Source organism: Mus caroli, chromosome 6, assembly GCF_900094665.2.
Source record: "Mus caroli chromosome 6, CAROLI_EIJ_v1.1, whole genome shotgun sequence".
NCBI classification, from domain to species: domain Eukaryota; kingdom Metazoa; phylum Chordata; class Mammalia; order Rodentia; family Muridae; genus Mus; species Mus caroli.
Window position 1 is genome coordinate 55,363,033 of NC_034575.1, and position 11,671 is coordinate 55,374,703.

Here is an 11,671-nt window from a genome sequence, read left to right on the forward strand (position 1 = left end):
TCCTCCTCCTCCTCCTCCTCCTCCTTCTTCTTCTTCTTCTTCTTCTTCTTCTTCTTCTTCTTCTTCTTCTTCTTCTTCTTCTTCTTCTTCTTCTTCACCTACCCCTTGCCCTTCCCCTCCCCTCCTCCTTCTCCTTCTTCTCCCTCTCCTTCTCCTTCTCCCCCTCTTCCTTCTTCTCCTTCTTCTTTTCCTCCTCCTCCTCCTTCTTCCACTTCTCTGCTTCTCCTTCTCTTCTCCTTCTTCTATTTCTCCTCCATCTCCTTCTCCTCCTCCTTCTCCATCTTCATCTCAGAAAACTCAAGTTGCTTGAGTATGTGAGATAAAGCTTGTAAAATAGGTCCAATGCTTAAGCCATCTGGAAATAAGTATTAGTCAAGGTAGTATAGCTATTTTTCTTAATAAAAAGGATAGCACAATAGAGAATGAAAACAGTATAGTTTTCATCACAAATTATATCTGAGACCAGAGCTTATATCACTGGGAGAATGACACAGTCACAACATACTGTTCTGAGTCTAGGTTAACTTCAATATCATCTACATTGGACTCTGCATCCCTACCAGTCAAAGCTACATTAGCTATATTGCCTTCAGCTGAGGTGTGCTTGTGTTTTTATGGAAGCCAAAGGGCAATAATTATTTCTTTAAGACCACTTCAGGGATACTACTATCCCCTTCTGAGATCTCATAAATTCCCTCTGAAAATCCACCATCTGAAAATCACCATACTGTGTGCTCTAACTGCTGTTGCTCTGCTTGCATTTGGGCTGCAATAAAGTATGGAACCCCTACTCTCCTTTACTGTGCAATTCTCTCTTCATGCCAGCTTCATATTCTTAATTTTTCTAACGACCACTCAAATGTCTACTTTCACAATAAGAGGTACATCCCGTGTCAATAACACTTTGAGCTTCTGTGATCTGATCTGATCTGATCTGATCTGATCTGATCTGATCTGATCTGATCTGATCTGATCTGATCTGACTGTCTTTGTGTGTTCCTTTTAAATTTCTTCCCCTTGTTCACCCCTTGGTACTTTTTCTGTGACCTTGTCACTCCAAGCACCTGAGAGGGGATTCTCAGCCCAGATTCCACTGGCCCGTGGGTGTGAGGGATTATCTTGATGGCTAACTGATACAGAGTCCTATTCCAGAAACTTTCCTAGGCATATGATTGTGGGATTTGTAAGAAAGCTAGGAAAGCAAGATATTGCAAGCATGCAGCATTCTTTTTTTATTAGATATTTTCTTCATTTACATTTCAAATGCTATCTGAAAGTCCCCTATCTCTTAGTCATTTGTGCAGTACTCACTTGGCTATGACTGATGTTCTCCAGTCAGAGGTAATACTGCATGGAATAGCATGCTGACCTATCTGCAGGTTCCTGCCTGGAGAGTTCATTCCCTGACTTATCTCAGTTATGAACTGTAAGCTACAAGTATAAGATGAACAACCCTTTCCTTCCTCTAGTTGCTTTTGGTGAGTGTTTATCACAGCAAACTCAACCCACATTTGCACTGTGATTAAAGAATGGCAGACATCATCACATTCCTTGCAAATCTGGCACTTGAGTGAATCTTAACTACCATTTTACATGCTTTTTGCTTTTGTTTTAATTTAAGAGAATCTGCATATTGTTCTACACACACTGCTCACTATTCAGAAACAACCTAAAAACTGCCATTTTCAGAACATTATTTCTGTCCCCTCATTGCAATTTTAAGGTTCTCATGGTTCATACCAAAAAGCTGCTTTATTTTCATAAAACCGTTCAAAGCAACTGAGAAGTTGTTTTGCACATGGAATTAATTCTCTGCTGTAGATGATAGTGTTTTACTTAAAAACTTGTATGACTGATGACATAGAATCCCTATTAGGAGATGAAATTCCATGTAACCTCTTTTCCCATTATAAGTGATTGGCCACAATTTAAAATTTGAAATTGTAAGAAACATGAAACATCACTGTACTCACAAGGTAGTATGATAGGTTGTGTGTCTCTCCATGATCTATCCTTCCAACTATCCACCCATATATCTCTAATTGTCTTTCAATACACCTATTTTTATTGGTACCAAGCTTGGAAGTGAGGACCTCAGGCACCTTTAACACTCTGCCACTAAATAATGAAGGAAATGAAAATAAAGTCAAAGATGTTGTAACACAGCAGGACCACTGCAATATTTGTTCTTCTTCCTCTTAGAGATGTGAACTTCTGTTTTGAAATGTAAACAAATCTCCTCCAGGGAGAGAAAGAAAATGTCTCTAGCTTCCCTGTACTATTCTAGAATACAGACAAATGGCCCCACTGGGAGCTTTATTTTTAAGGTTACTATAGTCAACCATCCTTTACAAAGAAAACATAGGTCATAAATAAATGGACAACAATGTTTTCATAGTATGGTGATGCAAACATAAGTGCTGCTTTCTTACCTGTTTGGATTTGCTGCAAGGTGACATTCTGCTCTAGAGCCTGTGTTGCTTAGTGTTGCCCAGTTGACAAGATCAGAATTCCCTAGACAGCCTCTGATACCTCTGTGAACACTTGCAAGGGAGTTATCTAAATTACATTCATTGAAGCAGGAAAATTTATCTTAACTGTGGATGATACTGTTTTTCAGGGATAGCATCTTAGACTGAATAAATAGGAGAAAATATGTTCAGTAGAAGCATTCTTTTCTCTACCAATTTACATGCAAGAAACTTCCAAAAACAGAATAGAACTATGCAAATTGTATGCTCAGGTCCAAGAGCAAAGAAGCCACCACTGGAAGGTTCTTGGGGCCAAGCAGCTGATGACGTTAGAACAGTATTTCTTTGACTAGGTGCTCCTTATCCTATGCATTGATGCTAGCTTAGACCCAGTATCCAATAGTTCTTGAACTTCTTTTATTTCCATCTTTCCAGCCTATGGCTTCTATGAGTAAAAGGCTACAGCTTCTTCTAGAATTACTTTGTGACTCTTTCATGTGTTTATGGATCTTTTGTGTAAAAATTTACCTGTATACAAGGGCATGCAGTGATCTATCTTTGAAGCTCATTTTCCTTTTAAACAGATTTCAGAATATGAAACTGGCATACATTTGAAGTATTTTATTGGTCATAGTAGCACTCATCTTTCCACTTGGTTTATTTTGATTTTCTGAATGAAGTGATCATCCTGTGGATTGCCAAAGTATCTAGTCACCAGTGAAGACAGGTTTTCTTAGCCTGTTTCCATGGTGCCCTGTGGTTCTTGTTCTGTGATTGTCCTACCAATATAGCTGTTCATCACATTAATTGTATTAAGTTTTGTTAAGTGACAGCAATTGGAATCATCCTGAGTGAGGTAACCCAATCACAAAAGAACTCACATGACATGTACTCACTGATGTGTAGATATTAGCCCAGAAACTTAGAATACCCAAAATGTAAGATACAATCTGTAAAACACATGAAACTCAAGAATAACGATGACCAAAATGGGGACACTTTGCCCCTTCTTAGAATTCGGAACAAAACACCTATGGAAGGAGTTACAGAGACAAAATTTGAGATGAAAGGATGGACCATCTAGAGACTGCCATATCTGGGGATCCATCCCATAATCAGCTTCCAAACGCTGACTCCATTGCATACACTAGCAAGATTTTGCTGAAAGGACCCAGATATAGCTGTCTCTTGTGAGACTAGGCCGGGGCCTAGCAAACACAGAAGTGGATGCTCACAGTTAGCTATTGGATGGATCACAGGGCCCCCAATGGAGGAGCTAGAGAAAGCACCCAAGGAACTAAAGGGAACTGCAACCCTATAGGTGGAACAACAATATGAACTAACCAGTACCCCGGAGCTCTTGTCTCTAGCTGCATATGTATCAAAAGATGGCCTAGTCAGCCATTACTGGAAAGAGAGGCCCATTGGTCGTGCAAACTTTATATGCCCCAGTACAGGGGAACGCCAGGGCCAAAAAGGGGGAGTGGGTGGGTAGGGGAGTGGGGGTGGGTGGGTAAGGGGGACTTTTGGGATAGCATTGGAAATGTAAATGAGGAAAATACCTAATAAAAACAATAAAAATATAAAGACAACAATAAACATTACCTGTAATACCAGAGGGGGGAAAAAAAGTACAGCCAAGTTACCTTCATATGCAAGAAATCTACCTGCCTCTGCCTCCCAAGTGCTGGGATTAAAGGCGTGTGCCACTACAGTCCAGCTGATTTTTATTTTTTTAAATAAAGATTTTTTATTAGGTATTTTCTTCATTTACATTTCCAGTGCTATCCCAAAAGTCCCCATACCCTCCCCCCCTTTCCTATCCACCCACTCCCACTTCTTGGCCCTGACGTTCCCCTGTAAATAAAATTTCTAATGCCTGCCTTGTTTCTCTATCAGCTCCTCCTTTTAGTTCCTTGGCTCTACTAAACAGTATCAATTCTATTTTCATGTCATAGACATAAATAAATTTAGGAACTGTGATGAAAGAAAATATTTGTCCTTCTGAGCCTGATTTAAACTCATTTAAAATGAATATCTCTAGTTGCATCTATCTTCCTCTGAAAAGTATAACTTCTTTATGCCTTACAAATCCATTGTGCATATACTTATTGCTTTCTCTCTTGTTGGCATCTAGTAAGGTTATTTAACAGGCCATTGTGAATAAAACTGCAGTAAACATTGAAGAATAAGTATCTCTGTGGTATATTGATTTGGAAGCCTGTGGACCAATACCCTTGAGTGTTGTAGATGGGGTGTATGGTAGAGCCATATTTAGCTTTGTAAGGACCTCCATGCTGATTTCCTAGTGGCTAGTCAACTTCACATTACCACCATCAGTGTACGAAAGGACTCCTGTCAGTATGTTGCCAGAATTTGTTACTGCTTTCGTAGTGACTGACATTCTTACAGGAATAATATTTACCACAGTCTAGTTCTAATCTGCATTTCACTGATAGCTAGTAAGACTGAACATATTTTTATTGTGGTGATCCTTTCTTTTTCATCCATTGAGAACTTTTGATCATTTCATTAACTCATTTATTGATTGGGCTGCTTGATGTCTTGTTTAGTTTTTAGATTTTGTTGTTGTTTTTGTTTAATGGGTTTTTTGTTCAGTTCTTCACATGTTCTAGATGATAACCCTCTGACTCTGTATCATATATATAGCTACCAAAGATGTCCTCCCATTTAGTAGACTGTCACTTGACCTGATTGCCTATTTTCTTTACTATGCAGAATCTTTTAAATTCCAATTCTAAAACAGCTAAACTGACTTCTATCTTATTGAATGAATCTAATTCACCATAAGCAGTAGATTTCAGCTAAGTATATGATTATCTTATATTTAGTTATGGTCACTTCAGTCCAATATACATAGTTCCTGACAATACTTCATTTGCTCAGGTTCCTTAGAATTGAGCAGTAAAATTCTTGGCATATATATCTCCACATGTAATAAAATGAATTCCAGTTAGAGCTCTAGGTTCATTTTAAGTCAACTAGATAAAGATTACTATGTTATTATTGTTAATATATGAAGTTACCATCTTCACATATTACATATGCACAAAACACATGCAACTGAATTGTTTATGACTTGCAAAGGATGTCATCCATGCTTCTTTAAGCGCTGGAACATAATGGGATCCATTACACACACACACACACACACACACACACACACACACACACACACCTTATCTAAGCTCACAGAAAATCCTGCTCTTCCTTTCTTGTGCAATTCCTCTCAAGACAGGATAGCACACTTCTACAGAGGGGATGTCACTGAGGCTTGTTTGTATCCCTCCATAGAGGGTCAGAGGTTCCAAGTACGTTATTCTCCCCCAAAGGAAAAAAGGATAAGAGAGATGCTGTTTGTGAAACAACCCTGCTGTCTGCACACATGCCATTCACCAGTGTGCCTGACAGCAAGGCATCCCTCTCTTCACTGACATTTGTGCTTCCCAGCTACTGTTCAGACTCTGCTGGTCCATGGTCCTTCATCTGAAAGCACGAGTGAATGTACAAAGAATTCCATTCTATTTTTGTCTCATCTGCTCTTGCTCAAACCCCCTGATATCACTTCAGCTTAGCATTCATCTGCTCAGACAAAAAGCATGGCACTTCCTGCTATCCATCCATCAATCACAAGAACTAACAACAGCAGTTCATTAAAGGAGTTAAGTGTTTGGTTATTATAAGAGGCGAGAAAGCAAATATTGGTTCATTTCTATTATGGTATGCTTTTATAACAGCACTGAAGACTGTTCTCTCCTTAGTTAACAGTAATCCTCAAAAATTACTCAGTTTCTTTATGATGTTACCCTGATGAGCAAAAGAATAACTATGAGGTTTTGTTGTTTAAAAATAAAGGGCTTATATGTAATTATTGGGAAGGCTCAGTGGGCTTTGTTTGTTTGTTTGTTTTCTCATTCGTTTATCATGTGAAGAATCACTTCAGTCCTTGGTAAATTTTGAATGCTGATATAAATAAGTATAGCACAGGTACTGGCTGGTTTTGTGTGTCACCTTGACAGAAGCTGGAGTTATCATAGAGAAAGATGTCTCTCTTGAGGAAATGTCTCCATGAGATCCATCTGTAAGGCATTTTCTCAATTAGTGATCAAGGGTGGGAGGGCCTATTGTGAGTGGCACCATCCCTGGGATGATAATCTTGGGTTCTATTAAAAAAAAAAAAAAGCAAGCTGACCAAGCCAGGGGAAGCAAGACAGTAAATAACATCCCTTCATGGCCTCTGCATCTGCTCCTGCTCCCTGACCTGCATGAGTTCTAGTCCTGACTTCTTTTGGTGATGAACAGCAATGTGGAAAATGTAAGCAGAATAAACCCTTTCCTCCCCAACTTGCTTCTGGGTCATGATGTTTTGTGCAGAAATAGAAACCCTGACTAAGACAACACACAATTAATAACTTCTCTAGAGAGCACTATAAAGGAACATTTTCATCAGGAGAAGTTTGTAATAGGGTAAAATCCTTCTATCTAAGAGTACTGAAGGCTACATAGCTCACGCACTTCAGAAGGAAACCCTAGCTTGTCCTTTTACAGAAGGACTGGGCCCAGATGTTATTGATAATTATACTATTACATAGAAAATCACTCTATTCTTCTATAAAATTGCTTTTCAGCAAAGCTTTCAAGTTCCTAGAAAATTCAGGGCAATTGTTGCAGCCAAGATTTGACAAATGTCTCAGTAGGGAAAGAATGAACAATACAGCAAACTGAGATGATTTCTAAAATTCAATGTTTACTTTCCAAAATAACAGTGAAAGCATTTTGGATGCTTGTATCTGCATTAGAAGGGAAAAAAACTGGGCATGTCTGTTATTTGCATGGCTAAACACAGGGATAATCTGTCCCTTGGTGCTGAAGACATATTACCTTAAATGTGTATTTATCAGTTTTGATAGTCAGTACAGTCTACCTAATAAACTGCCATACTCTGCTTTTTCAGTCGTAGAAGTATCTCTTAGCCTGTGCATGTATTTCTAAGAGTTCTCCCTTCTAGGACTTACACCTCATACCTAGCGATGGAGTTCTTCCATTCACAGCTCTACCAAGTTGCTTGTATCTAATATGCCTCATTTAACTCTGGCAGCCAGAACAACACAAGAATTTGGTTAGTGAGACTGAAAGACACAGAAGCTTCTGGTCTGGCGGCTGAGTCTTACAGTAGCAGTACAGACCTGGGCACTTCAGAAACCTGTCCTGTCCCTGATGAGCTCTGCCTTCTCTTCTGCAATAGTCACTAGCATCTTCTGAAAGCACAGATTTATTTAACATAGACCTAGATGGTGTCTGTTACTTTCAAGGATAAGAATCTTAACTAATGCCTGCAGCCTATCTTTATCATGTGTGTTTACCACTGATCCATTTCCACATCTCCAGCTTTCTAATAATGATTAATAATGATAGAACAATCCAAATTTAATCTGTAGCACAGCAAAGCAAGTGAGAGAGATTTATTTGAAAATTTTTTTCAGATAAAAGTGATTCTATTGACCATAAAAAATAAAAGTTAAATAAAAATTCAATAATATTCATACAAAAACTCCATGCATTCCAGCTTATGAAAATAATATTTTTATGAATATACCTTTTGTAATATAATTAGACTATGTCCATCACTTCTACAGCTCAGTGTACCCTACTAAGCTTTGTTAATTTTATGTTCTAGCTAGTGACAAGATAGCTTGGGAAGGACACAGTAAACTGAAGGACAGATTAGTATTTGAAATAGTCACATATTGATAAAGGTTTTTTTTAACAATACAGAATCTCTAAGATGTCATAATGACAGCCTCGTCATCTTAAAATAAGGAGTAATACCAGTTTTCATAGCCACCCCTAGCTAATGCCAAAATAACTTTTTATATATGAAGAATCAATGAGTAAATATCATACATGTCCTTTTTGGTCTGATTTGCCTGAAAACCTCATTATGCCCTCATTCCTAATAGCTGAATAGGCAGATAAGGCTGCCGTGAACATTAATAAGTGCATGTTAGCCAAAAAGAGTACAGAATACCCAGGATACAATTCACAGAACCCAAGAAGGTTAACAAGCTGAAGGGCCCAAGTTAGGATGGTTCAGTCCCACCTGGGAGGGAGAAGAGCAATCACAGGAGGCAGAGGGAGGAAGGGACCTGGGTGGGAAAGGGGAGAGGGTGGGGAAAAGGGGAACATAATCAGGTATTGGTGGTGGAAGAAAACAGGAGAGAAGCCCAGAGAGGCAGCAGAAAGAATGGAAAACAAGCAACCTCAGGAGATGGGAGGTGGGGGAATCTTCTAGAATGTATCAAAAACCTGGGATGTGAGATACTCTCAGGACTCAAAGAGAGGCATCTTAGATGAAATGCCTAACAGTGGGGAGAGAGAACTTGTAGAGACAACCTCCAGAAGAAAGAAAGATGTGGTTGCCATCCCACATCAAAATCTCTGACCAAGAATTGTTTCTGTCAAAAGGAACTTCAGGGACAAAAATGGAGAAGAGACTGAGGGAAAGGCAGTCCAGTGACTGCCCCAACTTGGGATTTATCTCAAGAGTCCAAGGCCTGACACTATTACTGATCCTATGGTGTGCTTACAGACAGGAGCCTAACATGACTGCCCTCTGAAAGGCCAGACAAGCAACTGAAAGGGTCAGGTGCAGATATTTACCAATGGACAGAATCTAATGACCCCTGTAGTTAAATTAAGGAAAGCCTGAAAGAAATTGTGGAGGAGGGTTATCCTAGAGGAAAACCAGAAGTCTCAACTAACCTTGACCCCTGAGATTTCTCAGACACTGAGCCACCATACAGGAAGCATATACCAGCTGATGTGAGGTCCCCTCCCTGACACATACTTATTGGTAATATTATACCTCCTGTTTTTCCCTTGTAAATCAGCTGACTAGTAAGGGAGAAATTTGAAAGGATATCCAGACCAAGACAGCCTTGCCCTGATAAATGAAGAAAACCTAAAATACACTCTGTGTGGACTGCCTAAGACCCACAAAATATCAAGTCAGTCAATATAACATGGAGATGGACAGAGTTCATAAGCTCCCACTCATAACTTAGAAGCTATCGACAGCTGATCGCTTCTTAGGGAGAGAGAATTTTCTTTAAGGGCTTGGATTTTGGTACATGAACTATGTTCCAGTACATGGCCCCACATCCATACGTATATGGGCAGCACAAAAGGACTCAGTTGTTTAAAAATAAGAAAAGAGGAAGAAATATGAATTTGAGAGGAGTTGGGAGATAAGATGGATATGGGAGGAATTTGGGAATGGAATGTGGGATCAATAAGCTCAAAATACATTCTATGAAAATCCCAAGGAATTAATACAAAAGTTTACATCCAAACCTGCTAACAGTTCTGAAAAATACTTCAGTACAAAAGTTTAATTTACCTTTCAGTTTTTAAAATATTTACCTAACTCTCTGAGAACCAATGGAGAGATTACATCCTATAAAAATAAGATAGACTGTGATTCATGAGGCAAGCCCAGCAATTACACAGTATTGTGCCTCTCCTGCTTCCTAACCTTTTCTAGGTCACATCCAGTTTAGAAGTGGTTCAAAATATAAATGTGTTCAGCCATAAAAAGTTGCATAGACATATGGCCATTAACTTTTATGTAAAATGCAAAATCTGCATATTATTTAAGTGTGATACTTTAATCTACCAATGGGCGCTATGAGAAGCAAACCTAAACTTTGAACTTTTCAGCTCTCTTAAAAACTAAGATTTCTGTTTCTTTTTTTCCATCTAACCATGGATAATTTAAATTTTAAGGTTTTACTCTTACCATTTGTTTAAATAGGTGATTTTTTTTACTCTTGGGGCTCTTTTAAGTGATCTGGAAAGGCAATATAAGAGTGTTGCAGATACTTACCACATCTAAATTATGGGGAATTATGATATAAGTACTACAAACTCTTGCAGCTGGAATGATGGTTAAGAGTTCTCAGTGCTCTTCCAGAGGACCTGAGTTCAGATCCTACCAGACACACTGAAAGAATCATAAAGCCTTGCAATCCAGCTCCAGAGGATCCAAAACCCTCTTTTAGATTTTATGGATACTGCACTGTTGTGCACATTCACATGGACACAATGAAAATTAAAATAAATAGTTTTTTAAAATACAATTTTTTCTGTAGTGTAAACTTCTGACACATTGGAGTCTCCCTGCTGTTGTTATTGATCACCAAAGCTATAATACTGAGTTCAGCAGGAGACTTACCAAAGCCATGTGAGCAGCAAGGGACCCACTTTTAATGTTATTTTCCTCTATATGAGTTATGATGAGGTAAGATTATACTTACTTGATGCTTTGCAAAGTTTTAAAACTATGTCCATGAAGTTATTCCCAATCAAAAGATGTTTTGGAAGTTATCAAATTCTATCTCAGATGAAGTACAAGAAAATAGTTCTGCAAAAATGCTTAAAATTTTGGTTCAAAAATACTTATATTTTTGCCTTAATCTCTTAGTCTTTGAAGTCTTACTTACTTGTTTTTACAGTAATTTTCACAGTATTAATATAAGGAATTACTATAATGTAAACATGTCTATTTAAACAATATTTTAATTTGATAGCATCTTACTCTTAAAATTTTGACAATTTTCTTTTATGAAGTTTTCTTTTTTTTAACTCTTATATTTTTTATTACATCTTTTCCTCAATTACATTTCCAATGCTATCCCAAAAGTCCCCCATACCCTCCCCCCCACTTCCCTACCCACCCATTCCCATTTTTTTGGCCATGGCATTCCCCTGTACTGGGGCATATAAAGTTTGCATGTCCAATGGGCCTCTCTTTCCAGTGATGGCCGACTAGGCCATCTTTTGATACATATGCAGCTAGAGTCAAGAGCTCCGGGGTACTGGTTAGTTCATAATGTTGTTCCACCCATAGGGTTGCGGATCCCTTCAGCTCCTTCGGTACTTTCTCCAGCTCCTCCATTGGGGGCCCTGTGATCCATTCACTAGCTGACTGTGAGCATCCACTTCTGTGTTTGCCAGGCCCCGGCGTAGTCTCACAAGAGACAGCTATAACTGGGTCCTTTCAGCAAAATCTTGCTAGTGAATGCAATGGTGTCAGTGTTTGGATGCTGATCATGAGATGGATCTCTGGATATGGCAGTCTCTAGATCGTCCATCCTTTCATCACAGCTCCAAACTTTGTC